This window comes from Camelus bactrianus, chromosome 9 (genome assembly GCF_048773025.1).
Source record: "Camelus bactrianus isolate YW-2024 breed Bactrian camel chromosome 9, ASM4877302v1, whole genome shotgun sequence".
Classification (NCBI taxonomy): domain Eukaryota; kingdom Metazoa; phylum Chordata; class Mammalia; order Artiodactyla; family Camelidae; genus Camelus; species Camelus bactrianus.
In genome coordinates, this window is record NC_133547.1 from 16,027,626 (window position 1) to 16,052,998 (window position 25,373).

A 25,373-nucleotide genomic window follows, 5' to 3' on the forward strand; every position below is an offset into this window, starting at 1 on the left:
AACATTATGGTAAGAGAAAGAAGCCAGAAACAGAAAGCTGTGTACTGTGAGATTCCACTGGCATGAAACGTCCAGATAAGGTAAATACACAGCAACAGGAAGAAGTAGATTAGTGACTGCCAGGAGTTGAGGAGAGGAAGGGAATGGGGAGTGACTATTAATTAACAGAGTTTCTTTTTGAGGTGATGAAGAGGTTCTGGAATTAGACAGTGGTGATGGTCAGACAATTCTGTTAATAGACTAAAACCGTGCTGTATTTCCCCTGTGCTATATACAGTATAATCTTGTTTATCTAGTCTACACATGCCTGTCAGTATCTACAAATTTTGAACTCCCAGACTATCCCTTCCCAACCCCCCCCAAAATGGTGAATTTATGGTATGAGAATTATATATCAATTAAAAAAGAGAGAAATAGGGGGAAATATATACTACTGGTCTCCAGCAATGTTTATTTAGAATAGATTAACAAAGGACTCATAAGATACATCTGAAAAGTGATTTACTGGGTAGATGGTCAGCTCTGTGAGTGGATACCAACTAATGAGGATAGTAATCACCTGGCTGTTTACTTGGAGAAAATAAATTAAGCATGTTGCTGTAATTTGTGTACTTTCTTATGTGTTACTCTTCAATAAAAGTTTAAGGAAGAAACAAAGGGTTAACTAGCACAGAAAGGAGGGAAACTTATCTTCCAAGGGGAACAGCATGAGGGAGGGAAAACCTAGAAGGTAATATGGCAGAGACTACCACATGGCTGGTCTCAATCAAATCTTCCTCCTTTAGTATAAACCAGTGGGGCCAAGAACATGTGTACCATCACACTACTTTGAAATGTATATGCTTACATGACTAACTTGGGGTATAAGAAAAAGTCCTAGATGAAAAGCTTTGGCAAACTTTAAGATTCAGATCTAATCCAAACTACAACTTCACTATTAAGAGGAGAGCAGCAGATTCATGAAAATAAAAATCTAAAAAGAAAGGGGAGGGAAGTGATGTCATAAAAATGGCAGAGTAAGAACCTCCCAAAATTCTCTCCCCTATATAAATAATGAGAAAACTGGCCAAAATGGTCAGAATCAACTTAAAAAAAACAACTCTAGAAATTAACAGGTTTGCAGCAAAATGGGAAGCATTTATTCAAGAAAAACAGCTGAATCTCAGTAAGAATACAGTAGTAGCCCCTTATCCACGGGGGATATGTTCCAAGACCCCCAGTGGATGCCAGAAACCATGAACAGTACTGAACTCTATATATACTACGTCTTTCCCTACACTAACAGACAGGTAGCATATACAGCATGGATATGCTGTTCCAGGAAGGATGGAATGGAACAGCACAAGATTTCATCATGCAACTCAGAATGGCATGCAATTAAAACTTATTTCCGAAATTTTCTACTTAATATTTTCAGACTGCAGTTAACTGCAGGTAACTGAAATTACTAAAAGTGAAAATGTGGATAAGGGAGACTACTGTAGCCAGTTCTGGGGTATTTTAACTTGATCTAATTCCATTCTCTGCTCTCCAACTCTGTGGTAACCTTGAAAACTAACAGCTGCATTTGCAGTGAAAACCAGAAGTCAGCAGCCACTGGAGGGAGTAGAACTGGGCTAGAGCTCTTTCAAAGTTTCATTCCCAGGAAATTATCATTATCTGACCTATCTGGTGGCTCCCTGAGAGATCCCACGTTTAAAGGTCTATAATTTGACCTGACTTGGAACTCATTTGGAGAAGGAAGAGAATCTGATTTCCAGTTGCCACACTGTATCATATAAAATGTTCAGTTCTCAATTAAAACTTACAAGGTATACAAAGAAACAAGAAAGTATGGCCCATATAAAGGAAAATATACAAGACAAACAACTGATGAGGAAGCCTAGATGTTGAATTTACCAGACAAAGATTTAAATCAGCTATTTTAATTATGTTCATATTGTGCTGTACACCAGAGACTGACACATTGTAATTGACTGTACTTCAATAGAAATAAATAAACACGTTAAAAGAACTAAAGGAAATCATTTCTACAGAACTAAAGGAAGTCAACTATACTTCAACTTTTCAAAAAATGAAATCATGAAAAAAAAAAACTAAAAATTATGAGAATAAGTCTCAGTCTACAGCCATACCACCCTGAACGCGCCTGATCTCATCTGATCTCAGAAGCTTAGCAGGGTCGGGCCTGGTTAGTACTTGGATGGGAGGAAAACGTCTCAGTAAATCCAGAATACTAATAAAAGAGAAATTATATCTTAAAAACAGAAACAAACAGAAATTCTGGAGTTGAAATATACAAAACTAACATTAAAAAAATTCACTAAGCAATCCAACAGCAAATTTGAACAGGACTCAGTGAAACTAAAGATTAATCAACTGAGATTATCCAGTATGAGGAACAGGAAGAAAAAAAGAAAAGAGCCTCAGTGACCTGTGGGACACCATCAAGCATACCAGTATTATATAATAGAATTTCAGGAGAGAGAGAGAAAGGCACAGAAAAAATACTTGAAGAAATGAAGGTCCCAAATTTCTCAAATCTCATGAAAAACACATGAATCTACACATCCATAAAGCTCAACAAACTCTAAGTAGGATAAACTCAAAAGAAATCAACCTAGATATATTATAATCAAATTGCCTAAAGGCAAAACCAAAGAGAGAATCTTGAAAGCAACAAGAGAAAAGCAACTCATCACATATAGTTGATTCTCTTTATTTATAGGCAGTTATATAAAGTCGTGTCTTGAACACTGAATTAGCAAATACTGAACCAGTACTCCTGGATGACGTGTAAAGTTCCTGCGAGCCTCAGGTCAAAACATTTTTACCAACCAATCAATACATAACCTTGTTTTCTGTGTGTTTCTGTTTAAACATACCTTACTTAATATATACTGTTGATTCATTAACATTGAACTCACAGCCAGGAACACTAAAACTTACGTCTGAATGAAGCTCATCTAACACATCTATTTTCTCTGTAAGGTACATTATAGCCTTCTTGGGCTTAGGAACACTAGACAGCACTTCAGCACTATGCTTAGGGGCCATTTTAAACAGTGAAATTGCCAACAAAAAGCATAAAAATGCAAAAAACATGTGGCACTAAATAGACTAAGAAAAGAACACTTTATAGTCTAAGCTGAAATGAGAAGGCAGTTGTTCGACCTCAACTGGTAGGAGGAGGGGGAGGTGTGCATGTTGGGCAATTCAAATTTTTTGCTACTTTGTACATGTCTACAACTGACCACAAGAGCTCCACAAGTATTGATTTTGTGTTGCAAATAAATTTATTCAGTAAGCCAATCTGCAAATACAGAATCTGAGAGTTATGAGGATCAACTATAACACTACTTGAAACACTTACATTCCCAACACAATGGGGTACTCCTCGACTTAAAAATATAAAACATCAAACTGTGAAACAAATAATCAGATCATCTGAAAAGATACACAGAGGTTCCTTTAAGTAGTGAACCCAGGATTGATTGATGGATTATTTTTAATGTAGGTACTGGGGGTAGAACCCAGAACTTCATGCATACTAAGCATGCACTCTACCACTGAACTATACACCCCCTACCCCAAGGATATATTTAATGTAACAATTCAGCAATTCCATGATGCACAACCTTTCAGGATTTCACTATGATTTTTAAAGGCTCAAGTCTATATATATTTAAGGTACAATCTATCTGACAATTTAGAAGTATATAATTTATAAGGACAAAGTTATGCTTTAAGAGAACAATTACATCTAGTGGATCATTTACTCCTTTTTTTCCCCTTCAATAATGCATCATTTTAAAAATTAAAAAATAAAATTTCTAAAAGCTAAACAAGTTGAGGAATTACATTATTATTCATTAAACTTTTTAATTTAATGCTAAGCTCATGGTGAAAATTTGTATAAAAATGCCAACGAACATTACAACTGCTTAAACAACAAGGTAAAATATATATTAAAATCTCTTCACTGTTTGGTTTGCACATTGCTGCTTCATCAAAGATAATTACTGATTACGTCAATCAAAAAGACAAACAAATAACAAGTGTTGGTGAGAATGTGGACAAACTGGAATCTTCATACATTGCTAGTAGGATTATAAAATGGGATAACACTTCGGAAAACAGTTTGGAAGCTCCTCAAAATAAGTATAGTGTTACTACATGACCCAGAAATTTCACCCCAATGTACATATTCAAGAGAAATGAAAAACATATCCACACAAAAACCTTTACATCAAAACTCACAGCAGCATTATTCATAAGTCAGAAACCAGAAACAACCCAAATATATATCAACTGATGAATGAATAAACAAAATGTGGTATAGCTATACAACAGAATATTATATATGCATTATATACATATAAAGGAATGAAGTATGGTTACGTGCTAAAACAGGAACTTTGAAAACATTCTAAGTGTGAAAGATGCCAGACACAAGAAGCCACATATTATGCGATCCCATTGATAGGAAATGCTCAGAATAGGTAACTCCACAGAAATAGAAAGCAGGCTTGTGGAATGGAGAGTTACTGCTAATGGGTATAGCATTTCTTTTTGGAGTGATGGCAAGATTCTGAAGTTAGTGGTGATGGTTGCATAACTCTGAATATACTATATATCAATTATATTTCAATAGCACTGTTGAAAAAAATATTTCATGTTTCATTTCTATCTCCCTTACATAACTTCTAACAGCAAAAGGTACATAATTTTTAAAAAGTTTTCCAGGGACACTTCTAATGCCAGACTTGGTTTCCTTTTCATACTTCAACTAGAAATCTATTTAAATGCTACCCCGAATCTGGGAATGTGCCAAAAGGCCCTTAAAGATCACCTAATTTAAGCCCTTCAATTTACAGATGAGGGGAAAAAAATACCAGGATACTGTGTTGCACTAGGTTGCATAGTGCCAGTATCTTGACTCTCAGAAATGTTCTGTTCAGAACTATCCAGACTGGCACATACATTAAACTTTGCTGCAGTAACAAATCCTGAAAGGAGTGGCCTAACCCAAGAAGGTTTATTTCTTGCTCACGTAAAGTTCAATGAGGGTCTGGCAACCCTTCAACTTGTAGCGACATCTTGGGAACTTGTGTTTTCCACAGTCACCTTAGCATGAGAAGAGAAACTCACACACACTCTTCACTGCTTCCAACTGTGAGTGACACACATCATTTCCCATCACAGCCCTCTGGGTAGAATGAGTCACATGGTGCTAATGTAACTACAAGAGAAATTGGGGAATGTAGGGACATATGGAATACTGGGTATGCACTACAGATAGCCACAGCTGTCCACCCAACCCAGCTGTGTGTTGCTTAGTTTATACCAGATGGTGAAAACAATTCTGATTCCACACAGGAGAGGCTATTCTGTAATGCGGAGTCCCCACAGTTGCTTTCCAGAGGCCAGGTGATTCTTACATAGGCTGCTCCAGGACATGGTTCCTTGTTGTGTGGATATATGCAGAGTAGGGGAGTGGAAGGTGGTGGGGAGAGAAAGGTCACAGACTACTTTGAGAAACTGATGAAAGAACCCTCCATAGAAAAGCATATATCCAAAACACTGACGTTTCCACTCAGTTTTGGATTTGGAGCCCCAGGTGAAGAACGACCTGCCCTCCACACTCCCCATACTTCCCTTCCCTGCAGAGGAAGGCTACATAGAGCTGGAGGCAGCAGGTGACTTCATCAAAGCTGAGCCTCACTTTCTGCATTTAGTGTTGGCCCAGCAGATAACCAGGCAGGGGAGGCCTAAGGTTCAAGCTAACACATTCAGGAGGGAACAAAGAGAAATATATATTGAACCCTTTGTACCCACACCACTTAATACCTATGCACCTATATTCTCAAGGTGTGGCCTCAGACTGTGAGCATCAGAACTGAATTGCCCAGGACCAAAGGTGCACCTGTATTAGTATGTCTGTCTATAAATCATATCAGTGTACAGGGGGCAGTCATAATGCCCACTGACCATGTTATTAAGAATGGAAACTTCCTAAGCAATTTTTTTTTACAAGATGCCATATTAACATTAACCTTGTTAAGACTGGGATGAAAAGAAAGAAGCTAATTATGGCTTAAGGGCTTCCTTCCCTGACATTAGAATCAGAACATCCCTATTAATGGAATGACTATTAAAATACTGATTCCTGGGATACAATCCAAACCTAATGAATCAATCTTTGGGGGCAGGAGCAGAGAATATGCATGTTTTACAAGCTCCTCAGGTGATTCTAGATGCATGTTATAATTTGAGAACCAAAACAATCAGCTGAAAACCTGCTGAAAGCCACAAGGATGAGGAGACCTGAGCAAGGACATCTGAAGATGCTGACTATATAAACACCACTTAATGCAACTCAGGTTATTTCACAAAAATTCCTGTTCATTCAAGAATCCAGAAAGAGACCTCCATCTCCATGTGATAAATGACTCTATTTCTTAGAACCAAGGGGCTGGTTGGACAATTCAATGAAAACTTCTGTTTGAATCATAATTGCTTCTAATAAGACCACTTAAATCTCACAGTCAGGCCTGGGGTTCTTCTCCAGGCAGAGAGAACAAGCCCTTGAAGAAAATTAAAATTGGTTTTTACTTATTCTTAACAGATCTGGTGTTCCTGTGCTGATCTTTGTAATCAAAACTAGATAGTGTTGAATTCAAGGAAATAACATGGAATTGAAACACCATTCAATTTCTATCATTTTCAAATGGGACTTTGCCAAGAAACAGCACGCAGAGAAGGTGGTGACATCCCACTAAGGAGTCGTCTCCATGGCAGTGATCACAATACCCCCTGACAAAATATTGTGGGAAGCTGGGTGATGGGTTCATGAGGTTCATCATATTATTTGCTCTACTGTTATATACAACTGAACATTTCTGTGATAAAAAGTTTAAATTGCACACAAATGTGTATATAAGCACCAGGATATATCCTTTTTATTATTGTTTTAATAAAATTCTTCTCACTGCTTGTCTTACTGCTTTTTTTAATGCTTTCCCCCCATATTTATCTGCCTGAAGGGCTAAAATATGTTCACTCCATTTAAGGACATTTCTGTTCTGTATTTTCTGAAAAAGAATTTCCACTGGGAAAATATTCACCATTTATGAATCCACTATTCATGAGACATGGAAATAAATATGCATTGTGAAAGACCTCAGAAGTTAGTTGTAGCCAAGATTTGTGAGATTTAAGTACCACATTCATAAGTTTTAATGCTGCCTAAGATTCTCAAACACATAGCAGAAAAGGACTTTTTGGTAGATGTCACATCTTTTCAATACTACAATAATTTGCAAACGTTCTCAATAGATTACAATTGAACTCAGATTGGATTACATCATTTAAAACATTCCTTTCTGTAATCAGTCATCAGCAATTTGTACTTCAAACAATAACAAAGAACATGCTTGAAACTAGACAAAAGTAAGGTATAAAAGGGTCTTTTTCCCCCCACAACTGGTAAGATTAAAAAAAGTGGTCATCCTGAGAAAATATGAAGAGCTTCCCTTTAGAGAGTGCAGTGGAAAAGAGAATGGTGTTGGGAGCCAACTAACTGGGTGAGATCCTGGCTCTGCCACTTACCAGCTATGTGAATTTGGGCAAGTTCTTTAACCTCTCTGTGCCTCAGTTTCATCGCCTGCAAAATAGGGATAATAATAGTAACTAATGTTACAGAGTTGAATGAGCTTATACATATAAAGCGTGTAGACTAATGTCTGGCACATATTAAGCATGAAATGTTTGATGATCTTGTTGTTATTACCATTCCAATAGGTGAAAGTAAGCAGGTCTTATTATCTTGACTGTCTGGAAAAAAGTTACTGACAAAAAAAAAAAAAAAAGAAAAGTCACTAAACCTCTGAACTGAGTAGAAATCTATGTATTCTTGGGCGGGTGGCATCACATGTTTCAGTGATGTGATAGTTGTTTTTTGTGAACAAAGAGAACAATTTTAAATTCATTTCAGTCATTAAGCCAATAGAGAAAAAGGAATGAAAAGCAGTCCTATTGTCGCCAATGGTATGGCACAAAGTAGCTTCATTTCAAGATGACACGCTAAATAAACAGGCACGTGTACTTACCTCCCCACCTTCCCCAAATCCTAGAGACGTAACAGTAAAGATATTCACAAGGGAATCACATAATAGTAATGAGAACAGCTGAGGGATATAGTCTGTTTAAATGCCGGCCACTTTCTAGAAGACAGAGAGGAAGCAGAGCCTCTGAGAACACAGACCAGAGCAGAGTTAGACACTTTGCAGAACATGTAAAGTCAATAGCGGGTGGAGAAGCAGAGCCTTTTTCCTGGAGGAGCTGGATAAATGCCTGGCTTTGAGTCGGCAGGTACAGAACTCACGAGTGGGAAACAGGTTCATCTATCTGATTTCCTCCTACTTCTCACTCCTGGTCAGTGTATCAGCCAACTCCTATGAAGGCAAGAGGGCTGCCGGAAAAACAGAAACTTCTTTTCAATAACATATATAATCAATCCAGTTCTTCACTGATAAGAATCATCAGATAGTGAAAGAAAACTAACTGGACAAAAAGGAAAACTAAGATGAAAATGAAAAGTAGATCAGACCCCAGAAGAAACATTTATTTTAGGTCCCACAGAAAGACCTGAAAAGAAAGTCTAACTGGTATCCTCAGGGAGATTTGGGAAGATAATGCACCCTTAAAACAAAAGCAAGCAAACTATAAAGGAAGCAGATTCAAGAAAGAAATTACTGAAAATAAGAAATATGATCACCAAGATGAAAAACAAAGTAAGAAATAAGATGGGAGTGGAGTAGTGTGTAGGGAATTGATACACACACACATACATACACACACACACACACCACTTGCTTACATTTTTAAAAATAAGGGAATAAACCAAAAACCAATAAAAATGTTTATCTATGAAGTACAAAGAAGAAAGAGCAAAGGCAAGGAAGGAAGCCATACATCTCTCAATCTACCTTGCTTTAGAGTTTTATCTTCAGAACCATGTAAATACTTAATAAAATTATGAAATGAAAGTAAATAAAAAAGAAAACAATCCCTAAAAATAAAAAAGACAAGGGCAGGAGAGATAAATTAGGAGTATGGAATTAACAGATACACACTACCATATATAAAATAGATAAACAACAATGATTTACTATATAGCACAGGAAACTATGTTCAATATCTTGTAATGATCTATAATGAAAAAAAATTTTAAGTATATATATAACCAAATCACTTTGCTATAAACCTGAAACAAATACAATACGGTCAATCAACTATACTTCAATTAAAAAAAAAAAGACAAGTGAACCTAAATTATCATATGGGTGGAATAATCACACAGAGAAAGAGTGTTTCAAATTAAAACAGTGGTTTGATTGTACCTCTCTTGTGTTACTGTCAACAAAGGAGAAGAGATACAAATATAAAAATCAAAGAAATAAAAATCCTTTCATTTTTCTTTTGAATTTAAATCATTATTTATCTTTATCTTTCCAGAAAGTATACTTTTATCCTGACCTAGAAGAATTCACATCCCAATTTCTGTTAATGTCCTTAATACTATTTCCTCCCAACAAATGGAATCAGAACTCCTTATAGAAATGACTGATTCTAGATCTGGGGTCAGAAACAAAAAGATAAGCCCAGGAATTCTAATCAGGCCAGAAATCAGGGAATCTATCTAACACTACCCAGCTCATTTCAAAGGACCCAGAGTCAACCTAAGGAATAAGCTCTATTAATGGCCAGTAATAGGAGAACTTAAGCATCAAAAAGAATAATTCTGGAGCAAAATTCATTAAATACATAAAAAGTAATGAGTTTGGAGTCGGAAATGATTTCTTGGCTATGACACCAAAAGCACAAGCAACAAAAGAAAAAACAGACAAATTTTACCTCACCAACATCAAAACTTTTGTTTGTCAAAGAACACTACTGATAGGATGAAAAGACAACCCACAGAATGAAAGAAAATATCTGTAAATTATATACATATCTGAAAAGGGATTAATATCCAGAATATATAAAGAACTCCTATAACTCAAAAATATAAAACCAAACAATCCATTTGTCAAATGGGTAAAGGATTTGACTAGACATTTGTCCAAAGAAATAGACAAATGGCCAATAAACACATGAGAGGATGTACAACATCACTAACGATTAGGGAAATGCAAAGCAAAACCACAATAAGGTAACACTTCATATGCATTAGGGTGGCTGTTAGGAAAAAAACACACACAGAAAATAACATGTTGGCAAGGACATGGAGAAATTAGAAAACTGTTCATTGCGGGTGGAAAGGTGAAATGGTACAGCCACTGTGGAAAACAGTATGTTAGTTCCTCAAAAAATTTAACGTAAAATTAATTAACATGTTATTATGTTACCTAGTAATTCCACTCCTGGGCATATACCCAAAAGAACTGAAAGCAGGACTCAAACAAATAGTTGTACTCCAATGTGCATAGCAACATTATTCATAATAGCAAAAAGGCCACAAGCCAGATGTCCACCAACATTTGATGAATGGATAAACAAAATGTGGTATAACCATACGATGGAATATTATTCAGCCTAAAAAGGACGGAAATTCTAATACACGCCTCAATATAGATGAACTTATGTTCACCCATGTGGCAAGATACCACTCTACTTGTGAGGCCACTGGTCTGCAGAAACCTGGTTGCAATATCTGTGGCCTTAAGATAGGTGCTGTGGGGAAGAAGGTGGAAATCATGGTCTCTGCTTTCAAAGTCAGAACTAAATAACAGGATCAGCAAGCATCCTGTTTGTCAAGTTCAGGCTTGATATGGGTGAAGAGTGCGGGCTATTTCTCTGGGGAGCTGGACCTTTACCTTTTACAATCTGTTTACAGCATCTTTCACCCCCACCACACACACACACACACACACACACATGCTTTACCCTCATTTCTCTAGTCAAATATGTTCACCTGTTCTTTTACAGTGTTAGGTTTTGCAACCTTGCCCAAATTGATGATCAAATATAAATAAGCCCTTTGAAGAAGATGTACAAATGGCCAATAAGCACGTGAAAAGATGCTCAACATCATTAGCTATCAGGGAAATGCGAATCAAAACCGTGAGATACCACTTCACAGCCACTAGGATGACTAAAATAAAAAAAGACAATAACAAGTGTTGACAGGATGTGGAGAAACTGGAGTTGTGGGAATGTAAAATGGTGCAGATATTTTGGAAAATAGTCCGGCGGTGCCTCAAAAGGTTAAACATAGAATTACCATATAACCAAGCAATTCCACAATTATGCACATACGCAAGAAAAATAAAAAACATATGTCTGCACAAAAACCTGCATATGAAAGTTCAGAGCAATACTATTCGTAACAGTAAAAAAGTGAAACAACCCAAATGTCTAACAACTTCGTAGCGCAGCCATACAATGGAATAATATTCTTCAGGCATAGAAGGAATGAAGCACTGCAAACTATCAGGTATGAAATAAGCTACAAGGATGTACTGTACAACTTGGGGAATACAGCCAGTATTTTATAATAACTATAAATGAGGTATAATCTTTAAAAATTGTGGATTACTACCTTGTATACCTGTTACACATAATATTGTACATCAACTATACTTCAACTTAAAAATTATGATATTGTAGAATAAGTACATAAATTAATAAAGTTTTAAAAAATGAAAAAAGAAAAGGAATGAAGTACTGATACACACTAGTACATGGATGAGGCTTGAAAACATTATGCTAAGTGAAAGAAGCCAGACATAAAAGGTCACATATTGTATGATTCCATTAATACACAATGTCCAAAATAGGCAAATCCATGAAACAGAAAGTAGATGAATGGTTGCCTAGGGCTGGGGGGAATAGGAAGAATGAGGACTGCTAATGGGTACAGGGTTTCTTTTTGGAGTGATGGAAACGTTCTGAAACTATGGTGGCAGTTGTGTAACTCTATGAACATACTAAAAATCACTGAATTATACACTTTAAATGGGTGCACCGTATGGTATATGAGTTATATTTTAATAAAACTGTTATTTAAAAAAATAAAGATGAACCATTCCACAAACAATTCCCTCTTCAAAGAAAAAAAATACAGAAAATGCTCTGTCTTCTCCAGTCCACAACAATGTAAATTTAAATATTCACCCTTGATAGTGCGGGGACACTACAGGAAACTAGGGAGATTAGTGAAGCTATTGTCCATGAAATTCAAAGCCCAACCATTTCTATGTTTTGGGGTTTTGTTTTTTTTTGGGGGTCAGTTCAGAATGACACGAGCCATATTTAGAAATGCACTCCAGAAAAATGCTTTGAAGAATTTTATTCTCAACATTCACAAATTTAAAATATCTATCTAAACAAGAGAAAATGCCTGAAAGATTCAGTTCTTAGTGCTCTCTCTTCTTAGAACTCTACTTTTTTGGCTCCCCTGATATGTTACCACGTGAAAAGGAGTGATATAAAAAGATGCTACCTCCTCCTGCCCCCTGGCCCTTCTTAGTTGCCTCTTTGAGCCACTCCCCCTCTGAGAGACCTGGAGTGCTGTCCTTCCTCAGAACTCTATGCTGGGCTGTTTCTCTCTAAGATCAACATACTCTCACTGGGAGGATCCCCAAATCCATCTTTCTAGCCCAGATCTTTTTCCTGTGCTCCAGATTCCAAATATTCAACGGCCTACTGGATAGGTCCCCAAATCAAATGTCCAAAACCACATCTCCCAGTCTTTCTGTATTCCTCCCTGTCGTGGTGAATGGCATCACCCTCTACCTACTCAAACAAGCCAGAAACCTGGAGTTATCCTCTGCCCCTCTCTCTCCTTTATATCCAATTACTCATTTAGTCGTATCCTTTCTGCTTCCTTAATATCTCACAAGTCTTTACCCTTCTGTCTTCACTGCCAATCCAAGTTCAAACCATCCTCACCTACTGCCTGAATTACAGAGGAGCTTCCTGAGTGATCTTCCAAATGCTGGGACTGCTCCTCTCTGGTTGCTGTGTGACTAGACTAACCATGCCACTGTTCCACTTACAATCCATTATGGCTCTCCACTACCCCACCTTTCCCCCACCTCCTCCGCCCCCCAATTCTGCTCAGTTCTTGCTTATGCCATCTTTCCTCTCACCGTCTACACATTCAGCTCCCTCTGCCTGGAAAGCTCTCCTGGCTTACTCTCACTCCTCCTGGATGTCTGAGACATCACCTGCTCTGGGAAGCCACCTTGACAAAGACTGAGTTAGGAGCACCTCTGTGTGCAACCGTGACATCCTGCATTATCTTTGCTGTATTGTCTAGTACTGCATCACAACTGCCAGTTTCCTCTGTGTTTCCCCGCATCTCCAACTGCCAACATCACCCAGCTCATTCGAGATATCCGAGTGTGTCAAGCACACTATAAACATTCAACAGATATTTGCTGAATGATTAGTTCATCCTCAGTATTTATTTAATGGTTATTTCTATGCAGCATTCATACGTTCAGCCTTGCTATCCACAGAGGCAAGTAGTGCAGTGCTAGACTAAAAAAAAAAAAGCTGATGACATGCCGCATTCACACAAGTACTCCTCAACAAAACTGATCATTCATTAAGTGACTACAATGCGTCAAGCATTATACCTGGAGCTTTAAATACGTAACACTTAATGTTCAGTGGAGCTGTAAAATAAAAACGGACATTAACTGAATGGGTACTAAGTGCCAGGCACTGTGCTATGCATTTTTCATTTGTTATCTAATTTAATGCTCAAAAGGACCCTGCCAGGTAGGTGAAGTATGTAAGGAAGCTAAGTGAGTTCTCCACGTTCTTGCCACACGGCCAAGGTTACTGACAGTGCTGGGGTTGAGGCCTGGGAGTCTGCCACCAGCGGCTGAGCTCTCCATCACTGCATTATTCCACCTGTCAACTATCCAGACCAGGATAGTCTGCTTATCACCCTTAGGAGATGGTTTCAAGCCATAGGTTTCTTGGAATTGACAGGAAGTTGGGCTGGAGCAATGAAAAGAAAGTGACTTCTGTATAGGAGATCAAACCCATATCCATTGCTGATGACCTAAATTCAACTCTCCAATCAAGATCCCTCTCTCCTGGTACTAGACTCACAAGACATCTCCTGAGGTCCTTCAAATGATACCAAGTCATCCTTCCATTCCCTGCTCCTCCTGCTGTATTTACTGCCTTGGTTAAAGGCACTACCTACCCTGCACCTAAACCTAAGGTATCATCACAGATGGTCCCTGTCCTGTTCCCTTTTCTGGCAAGTGCTTTACATTCAATCCAGCCAGTCCTGTTCACCACAGTTCACAGTTCAATCCCGTTCACCTGGTCTACTGCAACCAATCCAGAACTGTTACCTACTGTTACTGTTACATCCTAAATGCCTCTCCCCCTCCTTCACACCAGCACTGTTCAGCTTCCAAGGAACCAGCCTTCAGGAGCAAGCATTTAAGGCTGAGAGAGAATACCTTTTATGAGGACCAGAAGCTAGGCTGCTAGCTAGATGCTCACGCTCCAGCTCTTTCAATGAAAGCAAAGGAGACAATAGCAAAATCTAAGCAACAACTAAAAATGTATGAGAATGTCACATGCCAGAATAGAAGCTAACAAATAGCTCCAATCCCAAGGAACCAGACATTCTATTTTATTCCATTTCACAAAATTAGTAAGTCAGCATTCAATCTTTTAACACAGTGGTTCTCAACAAGTGGGGAAGATGATGCTACATATACACACACACACACACATACACACACACTGCCCAGGGGACATTTAGCAATGTCTGGAAACATTTTTTGGTTGTCACAACTGAAAAAGCGCTAGTGGGTAAGGCTGGAAATGCTCCTAAATATCCTGCAATGCCCAGGACAGACCCCTATTCACCTGAAGACAAAGACTTACCCACTCAAAGGTCCAGAGTGTAGCAATTCAGCAGCTCTGCTTAACAAATTCCTTCCATATTCAAGTACCTAATGGATAAAAAGTTACTTCTTTCTGGGAAGACAATACAAACTTCCCCCATAAATTAAGCTATACCAGGTCCATAAGAGGTATCAGTGGAAAAGAGGCAGGTAAATGCTATGTGTGTGGTTTAGAAAACAAATACTGAGTGGGAGGAAGGAGAGCACCACAGAGGCTGAGGCCTGGTCAGCGATCTCAAGAGAGCAGGTGAGGCTCCTCACTTCACCCCAAGCCTGGGAGTCAAGGCCCCCATGAATCCAGAACCTACCTCTCTAGCCTTACTTGCAAAAGGCCCCTTCACCCACCCTCTGCTCCTGCCACACTGCCCACCTACAACAGCTTCTCCACAGCACCACGACATCCTGCTGTTCCCGCTGGAAAAAACCCTCACCTATTTCACCAAAGCTCTGTCCTCCAGCTCAGCAGCACTTAACTCCCCTCAACCCCAGGGGAGGAGGACATGTCCTTATCTCAATCACCAATCACAAAAGCCAGTTCCTAGATTCCTACAGGAAGGAGGTAGTACAAAGACTTAGGTGGAAAATGCTTTAAATGGCTCAGGCCCTAAGGCCTTGCCCTCTGCCACCTAAAATCAGGGCTTAGGAGCAGCCAGCCAGGAGCCCCCACACTTCCTGCAGTTGCTGGGTAAAAATAGGAAGTGGGGGAGGAAGCTCACAAAGCAGAAACAAATGTAATCACTGCTTAGCTTCCTGAACATAAATCACTGAGCAGGGAGGGTATCATTAAAACACTGAAACGGAAAGGGAGGCATGCAGAGCCAAGGCCAGAGGAAAGGAAGTGACACTTCTGGGTCCACCAAGCCCAGACTAACTCTGCTGGGGAGACTAGTATAGTATGTGCAAAACTGGACAAGAGTTTATAAAGAAAGTTTCCAAGGAATTAATACTAAAGCATGTTAATTTAAAGAATCAAGCAACAACTCCTGAAACATTAAAGTCCTATCAGAGTAAAAAATGTCAATGAAAAAGTTTTAAGAAAGTCAGGATTAAACTGTATTTGTCCTAGTCAAGAAGAGGCTAGTAGAACTGTTAAAACAAAACAAACCAGAAGGTTACTAAATAACTGAGTGGTTTATGAAACCCATGCTTTTCCACACTGAGCTATGAAAATGCACATAGATAGAAAAGAACCCTACTAAACAAAAATTCTATTCACAGAATTCTAAAAAATTCTAATCATAGTTAGAATCTGTCATCTATCAGAGTTGAACAAAGATGCCTCTACACTTGTGCCCACCAACACGGCTCAACCTGCAGGCTGTGCCTGAATGCTCCAGGTACCCAGGATGCAGAGGTCAGTGCCGATGTCAAAGAGCTTCTAGTCTAATGGGGGCACAAACTGCCTCCATGTGGTGACACCTGATTGCCCTTGTGCTGACACTTGCTCTGAAACAATTTATCACCACAAAATATGACATTCCTTTACAAAAATAAAGCAAGTTATCATTAGTGGATTTGAAGAGCTTTTATATTTGGTAATCTACAAATTACTGGTAATTTCATTTAAGCAGAAGAAAGAAATTTTCTAACCACAAAGCCAATAGAGTTGAAATTTAGTTTCAAAATAACACAGGTTAAAAACAAAATAGGACAAATGTGTTAAACAGTCATATAGATAAATGACAGGTTTAATTTTGTTTAAATTGAGGGTATGGAGTGGGTGGGGGGTAGAAAAAGGAAACATCAAAGGTTAGTTTTTTAAATAGTCATTGTATAAACAAGCAGAAAAGTCAATTAAATGGATGATAATCACCATATATTCAGTTTCATACAAAGAAAAATGGTGAACATTAAATGAAAAAAATCCATTATTACTTGGTCCTGCTGAGGACAAATCCAGCTATCTGTCTGATTCTCTGGTAATAAATGAATTTACTCTATCCTAAGACTCATGTGTAGTCTTTTTATGAAGTCAAAGGCAAACTCTCAAATCTGCTGCCATTAAAATAAATGAAGTATTAGAACTTTTGAAAGAATTTTATTAGAGGAACACTCTAAGCCAAAAAAAAAAACTTTGTTAAACAGAAATAGTCAAAAGAGGGGCAAATAGGTGGGGGGCAAAGCCTTACCAAAAAAAGGTTTATCTACAAATAATTACCACACATCACCAAAGGGTGAACAAAGTTGGCTTCTAAACGCCTGAAAAAGTGCTCAGGTGAAACTAAGTTTTTATCTATAAATTGAAATGGTCTTGGGCCAATAAATATCTGCACATCAAAATGCACCCCAAGCACTATGAAAAGTTTTACAACAACAAATTGTGCTGCTTATGGAAATTCAAGTGTAAATCAACAAGTGAGAATAACTTTAAATCATCTTTAAAAAATCACAAAACATTGATGTACTTTTTCAAATCCAATTTGTTAAAAAAAAACTTAAAAAAAATCTACATCTATGGAAAAAACCTGCAGGTGATTTTTATTCCAGTGTGTTACAGCATGAAAAGGCCTTGATCCACTCAGCTCTGTTTAAGTCTAGTTTTAGCTCAGTTATCCAAAGTTTCCAAACTTGTAAAAGCAAACTGAACTAGTGAAAACTAATGTATCTATTAGAAGGTTATTTAAGGAAATTTAAAATTCTATAGTGCTACTGCTACTCATTCTTAACAACTTGCACTGTGGCACATAACCAAAATTAACCTCGAATGGGGAAAAGCGAGTATTTATCAAGAAGCTTATATACAAATGGGTAAATCAAACTGTAATATGGAAATTATTTCACTTATTACAGAGAGGAATTACATAACCTTTAGATAAATACACTTCAGATTCAGGATCATTTCTGAAATTTTAAGGTACTCTTTTTATAATATCCATAAATTTTATCAGTGGATATTATAAAAGCTCCCTCCTCCAGGCAGGAAAACATTGACTCCAATTTTGCACACCCAGCAAGCCTTCCTTCCCATCGCTAAAAAAGAACAGCAAGTCAGAGTTACAGCTAGGGAGCCCATTTTTCTCCACAAACATTCCAGCAGGTCAAATATTTAGCCATGAGGACATTCAAAGAGCCTCCTCCCCATCCTATCCCCACTCTCCCCCACCCCTTCCCGAGGCAGGGAAGAGAGGCAGGCCTGCGGTAGCTTATGCTCTTACTTTGTAGGTAAGATGTTCCGATGCTGAGATACTAGGGAAACAGGTATTGTCAAAGGACAGTAGCTATGGGTAAGGGTTTGGGAAGACAGACTCACCTACAAATGAAATTCCACTCTCAGTAACTATCAGCTGAATGAAAGCACTTGCTCACTCTATGACCTGAGGCAAATTACTTGAACTCTTGTGCCTCAGTTTCTTCAGTACTATGGTGAGGATTAAATCCATAAAGGACAGCACTTGGCACATTCTGAGTCTTACTCAGTAAATAGAAGCTCCTGCTCTGAAAGATGCCAGGGACCAGTTAGAGGGCAGAATTTTATCTTTTTTGAAATTCTTCACCCTGGTCTACTATTTATAAAAATACAAACTTCCCCTCCCCACCCCCACCAACACTGCAAAGTCACAACAACTTTCAAAAACATTATTTACCTTCTTCCAGCTCTGGCCCCAACTTCCAAAGTCCTGGAAACAAACTAAAACTGTGCTGCCCTGTGTTCTCCAGAGGGGAAGGAGGTCATGGCTCCACCCATTTCCCTGCCTACCACTCCCTCCTCTTTCAGCCTCAAACTACAAGTACGTGGACACTGCTAAGAAGGGATCACCTCGCATCACAAAGTACATTACAAAGGGACTTAAGCCAAGGATGTGGTGCATCCTCCTACCCTGAGACAAAGGGATGAGATAGGTCCTCGTGAGCTGGTGAGAGGGACCACTTTCACCTCTCCCTGCCTAGGTTACCAGCCTGCAGCACTCAAGCTGGGGAGCTAAGCCAGCTTTCCTGTGCCTCTGTTCTCAGGCACACATATCCACCTCTGCGACCGAGGAAAGACTCAGGTATTCCTAGGTTCCACAGTCATAATTATCAACTTGCTAGTATCTAAGCCCAAAATCATCTTTAGTAAGAAAATTAGATTTTTTTCAGGGAACATGTAGCTCTAATTCCACATTCAAAAACTTCCACATTATGATTCTTTACAACTACCAATTTGAAAAAGCACATATCCAAAACAAGGAACATAGTCAAAATGGTTAAAAAAAAAAAGGCAACACCATCTAAGAATGAATTCTAGAAATAGACTCAGTAAATGTAGAGGTCTGCATCCAGGACCCTCATTGGCAGAACTGTCTGTCTAGAAGTGCCAACCTGAAAGTAACCCACATGTCCTGCATTAAGGGGTTCATTAACAAAATTACACAGGAACATCTCACAACCATTTGAAAGATCAAGGCAGAGCTACCTTGTTTCATCAAACCTAAACTGCCTTATAAATCCTATCATCAAATTTATACATGCTAAGAAAAACTCTGCCATCTAACGATGACCTGCCATCTCACGACACATCGCAGTTTCAGGCTCCCTCGAGGCTCTTCCCTGTCACATTCCTCTGCCTCATTCCATCTAGGACACACATCCTCCTTGGAACAAGCCTCTTTGTGCCCTTTTCTCTCCTGTCACTTTTTCTAGTAGTTACCCATATTTAAGATCCACTGTTTTGATGAAACCATCTCAGGCCCCTTCAGTTCCCAGAGAGCCTTTCCTGACCTCTAGCAGCCCCCTCTGCAACTGCTCCTTGTTAGCTTTGTGTGACTTCCCTTTCCAGATGAACTGTGAGGACACGGAGACAGAGGCTGGACACATCTTCACATTCCTGGCAGAGCACAACGCAGGGCCCTAACACCACCACCACAAACCCACATCTGTCAGGAACTGTTCTAAGGACTTCACAAATATTAACTCCTTTATGCCTCACTGTAACCCCAGAAGGTATGTACTATTACTTCCCCCATTTTCAGACAGGGTAAACTGAGGCAAAGAGAGGTTGTATGACTTAGAGGTTAGTGATGAGTAAGTAGTAGAGGCAGGACTCGAACCCAAGCAGTCTGGATTGAGTCCTTGCTCTTAACCTCTATACTACACTCCCTCTCTAAATGACTGCTATGTACATAGCAGACATTCAAATTTTCATTTGTATTCATTTTTAATTGAAAATATAATGCATATACACAGTAGGAAAAATTCATACTGTACAAAAGAGTATGCAAGAAAAAGCTAGGTCAGTCTAACAGCCTAGATTTCTGGGGCCTCATCCCAAAGGCAATTACTGTTTCTTTTTCATCATTCCAGAATTTTTTTCTGTGCTTAGAAACCTATTTCATGTGTATTCCTTTCTCTTTTTCACACAAATGGGCACATATACCCATTGTCCTGGATTTTGCCTTTTTCACTGAATATTTCTCTGACCTTGATGCATATCTGCTATTTTTATTTTTATTTGCTATTTTTATTCAATCTGAAGACATAAATATTTTCACACTTTAACCCAAGATGACTTCACGAAGTCAGAGAATCTTGGTGGACTTGGACTTCATCAGGAAACAGGAGTCACAAAAGGCTTTTTTAAATGCACAAAAGCTACCAAGAGTTAGCCTTGTAGGAATGTGTAGGCTGAATCAAGAAGCACAGACCTAGAAGGTGACATTCGACTTGTGGCTTCTCCTGTAATAGTAAATACCTACATCAGAGGACTGTTATGAGGACCAAATGAGGTATATACACAAAGCACTCTGCACCAAATCTGGCTAGCACAGAGAGTCTAAGGGACAACCACAGCACCTGACACGCTGTTAGTGCCCAATAAGTTAGATATTATTAATATATATTTCTTCAAAAGCTGGCCCACTTTCCTTTCCCATCTCATTTCCCTCTGCTCCCCTATTTTTATCTGTCCACCCTTCACCCTGAGTCTCCTGTAACTCACATCCTCACGCTTGCTCACCTCTGCACCTTTGTGTAGTCATTGTGGCCCTGCTGCTAAGGCCTCTCCCCTTACTGTGGTTCTGGACTCATTAACTATTCCCCACAGTACTCAGCTCAAGCACAGCCCTCTCCTGGAAATGTTCCCTAACAACTGCAGCTGGATTCTCTGAACAAGCAGTTTGGGAAGAGCCTATCTGTCAGGACTTCCCACCTTCTGGTTCTCAGCATTGTCAGTGCATCCAGGAGCAAGCAGGTTCAGAGGGACTGACTCAGGCTATCTAAGCTCGAAGATGACTGGTGTATTAACCAGAAGGCCAGTTACTAAGTTTACAAACACTGATGAGAGCTAATACCTATTGAGCATTTACTAGCAGGTAGGCAGCAAAGATGAAGATGCAGCTATTATTCCCAATCTATAGATGGGAAAACAGGGAGCTTAGCCAGCATCCCAAGACCAGGATCTGATCAAGCAGTCTGGATGCAGACCACTCTCAACCACTCACATTCTCTCCTTGGCAGGAAATCTCCATGTGAAGCCATGTTCTAATCAAAGGCTATTAGGATCATGGAAGCAAAGCAAGGGAACGATTGATTCTCCCCACTAGGGGCATCAACGCCCATCTGCCTGGTAGTACAAAGGCCCCGTGGAGGACCACACGCAGCTCCCCTGGCCTGGGCCCCCAGACAGTGCTACAGACACATCACCCAATTCCTCTCTGGGACCCACCACCCCAATTTCCATAGACATCCCAACCCTTTCCTTCTGTAATCACAGTCTTTCTTTTGAGGATACAAAATTAAATTTCAGCATCTGGCTACAAACACATTCCAATCATGCCTTCCTAGGGTTATAGCTGGGTCATTTTGGTTGAGCTTAAAAGTTTTCCCTGAAATTCTCAAAATTACATTTACTAAATGTCTCTTGGCATGTATCTTTTCTATAGATTGCTGATTTAACATTATTCTGGTTTGATTCTCAGATGATCATTGATTCATTCAAAAAAGACTTAATTGTTCCTAGAACACTGTGTTATAGGTCCTGGAGACAGCACCAGTGAACAAGATAGGTAAGATCTTTGAACCTGGTGGAGCTTATTATGTGCCTCCGACTTTTAGCCACTTGCCATACTTTATGGCAACTGCTTATTTGGTTTTCTTCCCTAGGCTGCGCCTTCCAGCTCTGTATTCCAAGAACTGGCCTGTACTGTAAATACTCCATAAATGTGAGCTAACTCAATTCATGACTAAATTCACTGGGTCTCATTTTTCTCATCCAGGGTTGAATCAGATTATGTCCGAAGTCCGTTAGAGCACAGGTAGAAAGTTTAAATCATATCATAGGGATAGAAAGCAAACGGCAAATGCAACCCAAATAAAGAAGGAAGAGATGTGGTATGTCAGCTGGTAAGAAAAAAGCAATGAAGGGCCCCATCACCTGGAGAAAGTACGGCCTCAGGAACATGAATAAGGGTGAGTTAGTTGGGGAGAAAGAAATGACTTGCAGCAAAATCTTGAGTTGGGGGTCACTGAGTGGAAACAGGCTGTGGGGGTGAAATGAGTCTCTACCTAGAAGTCACATACTGGATGAGTGGGAAGGAGCATGCACTGGGGGAAAGAGGTAGAGGTATTAAATTAGGCCTTAGAAAATGCTCCCAGGAAGATATGGGAAGAAGAGAAGCAGCAAAGGCGAGAGAATAAGCAGAGTCACAAAGTTAAGATAAGGACCACCATAGCTCCAAGTCAAGAAGGGCAACCAAGGGGGTGGGTGTAGCTCAGAGGTAGAGCACATGCTCAGCATGCACGAGGTCCTGGGTTCAATCCCCAGTACCTCCATTAAAAATAATGAGAGTAATTTTCTTAAAAGGCCAACCAAAAGGAGATTCACAACAGCAAGAAAGTATTGCTCATCTTGCCAAATATTTACGGTCAAGGTCAAGGGAAATGAGTAAGCAACAGCCACTGCATCCGTCAATTGGGGGGCCCTCAGGATGACAGTTTCAGTATGGATAAAGCACAACCCCGACACATTCAGGTTCTCGGTGAACCTACACAAAGAGAAAACGACATCCTTTTTCTGTAACTCCAAAAACTTACTCAAACCAACATTCTTTGTTCACGTTGGATGGTCACTTACCACTAAGCACAAAGTCAAAAGAGTCTGGAAAAGGAGACAGTGGACACTCAACTCATGTGATTCCCCAGTCCACTAGCTCTCAGACACAATCGTTTTCCTATAGGGTTATTAGTCCCCCTTGACATAAAACTTCTGGGGTACTGAGCTTTGGGTTTTCAGCAGAATAAACATTTAGTAAAATTTTCAGAAGAATCATGTGCAACTTGTTCAAAAAATTTTAAAGAGGATGCTTAAAACATGCTGTCTTCCAAAAATCCAGAGATAATTTTAGATTGAAAAATCTAGGCTTGCCAAGGGAATCTGAGAACTTTTCTATCTTGGTCTCCAATGCTAACCTACGTATTCGTGTGCAAAAATAGAGGAAGATTAGAATCTCAAATGCCAGACTGAAAAGTTGCCACAACAAACCTCAACTCTTCATATGGAGTCTGTTATTTAGTCAGCAAGAAAGCAAATGAAACAGCAATAACTAAACTTTTTACTTTAAAAGAGAAAATGAAAAAAATCTCAAATATGAAATACTTCCTAGACCTGTAAAGGAAAACGATTTTTAAAAGGATATTGTGAATGGAATTTTAAAACAGCATGAACAAAGTCTAAATATCAAATTTGTAAGTAGTCCTTTACAAACACAGGTTTAGAACTGCAGGTATAAAATACGATAAAATGGCATTTATAGATCATTCAATAGCATGGGGAAAACTAACCCATTTGGAAAATATTTCATATCTTAAACCAAAACCAAATTTTAAGTAAATTAAATAACTAAAAGTAAAACAAAACAAAACAAAACCATGGAATGACAAGCAAATAGGGAGGTTATAAATACCGCAATGGAGAATAATTTTTGAAATGTCAAAGGAAAAATAATACTATGGTTTTTTTTTAAATGAACGTTATTACCTTTGACCTCATTTGTAAATTTATCCTAAAACAACAATCAGACAAATCCTTTTGGCAGAACTATCTTGTGACGAACTGGAAACAATCTACATGTCCGTCAGTAAGGAAGGCTTGGTTAAATGATGACATGGTATACTAAAACATCCATAAAAGTGGTAATATATACCTATATTTATTGATGTCACCAAAATGTTAGCAATGGCTGTCACTGAGTGGTAGGCTGACGGGTGACTGTCACTTTAAAAAGTATTATCTCAGTACTTTTTTGTGTTGTCTTGAATGTAAAGAACACATTGCTTTTATAATGGGGGTGCGAGGTGTTAACAAGCTATTTTCAAACTGGAGCCCCCCTAAAGCTGAGTATTTAACTGGCAAAATTTGTAAGGAATATAAACAAAATTCTTATCATGCCAACCAGACATGCTTCTTTCTTCGCACCGCGCGGAGTAGGAAGACACACCCCTGACGCTGCGCTCGCCCCTCGGACGCTGGTCCTTCATCCTCACCTCGGCCCTCTCGGGGTACCCGCGGAACCTTCCCCGGCCCGACTGCGCCAGCGAGCTCGGCAGGGCCGGAAGATCTTGTTCCTCCGGGCCCGGCCCGGCCCGGCCCGGCCCGGAGGGGAAGGTGAGCGCAGCCGGCCGGCAGCCGCGGGGCGGCGTGAGGGCCGCGTCCCCAGGCAGTCCCAGCGGACCCCGAGCCCCACAGGCCGCCGTCCCTCAGCGGACGGCTCGGCGGGCTTCCGGGAGCCGGTCCCGGCGCCAGCCCGACCTCCCCAACCCTGGCGGACAGTGGGAGAGCCCTCCTCCCCTCCTGTCCCGCGCCCGCGGGGTCCCCGCCGCGTCCCCGGTTCCAGGCACGAGCCAGGAGGCCCCTCCAGGCTTCCGTCCGCCTGGCCAGCGCCCCCAGAGCCCGGCGTCCTCCACAGCGGACGGGCAAGGGGCCGGGGCGGATGGCCCTGCGCCCCGCGGCTACAAGCGGAGCGGCACCCGGCGAGGTCATGTAGTCGCCAGCCCGGGCCGCAGCCCACCGCCCACCACCCACCGCCCACCCGCCACCCACCGAGCCCGCCGGCCGGCGCCAGGCAGCGCCAGCTCGCGCCCGCTCCTCACCTGCGACGCGCCTCGGCCCCCAGCGCACCGCCCGGACCGGCTGTGTACACCGGAAGTGACGTCTCCCGACCGGCCCCGCCCCCGCCCCAGGCGGACGCCGGGTGGCTGCGGACCCAGCTACTGGGAGCGGACCGCCCCCTGCGCGAGCGGGGAGGGGGCGGCCGTGCACTTCCTAATCTAGGGACCGAGGACCTCCAAGTGGGACAACCAGGGAGGGGGTTGAGGACCGGCGGCCAGAGCCTGCAGGGCCTCCCTGGTCCTCCACTATAGCTTGGCCTCGGGGCAGGAGGGGTCAGCTGCGTCCTCAGAGGTTTATTATTAAAATTGATTACTGAAAATTGAGCTCTTACTAGATGCCAGGTT

At 40.3% G+C, this 25,373-nt stretch overlaps 1 protein-coding gene across 8 annotated transcripts in view; it reads right to left on the minus strand.

Moving 5' to 3' along the window:
- GARRE1 (granule associated Rac and RHOG effector 1) overlaps nucleotides 1–25,098 on the minus strand; it is a 76,331-nt gene extending 51,233 nt beyond the window's left edge. The window contains exons 1-2 of one of the 8 annotated variants that reach the window (XM_074369821.1): nucleotides 25,011–25,080; nucleotides 7,612–7,666 (exon numbers count right to left, since the gene is read on the minus strand). The gene's annotated coding sequence lies outside the window, so the exon portion shown is untranslated. Of the gene's footprint in view, nucleotides 1–7,611; nucleotides 7,667–7,792; nucleotides 7,812–14,928; nucleotides 16,389–18,532; nucleotides 18,620–25,010 lie in introns of those variants that run through there. The other 7 variants (XM_074369824.1, XM_045512956.2, XM_074369822.1 and 4 more) reach the window with 7 other exon arrangements.
- Nucleotides 25,099–25,373: the final 275 nt, after the last annotated feature.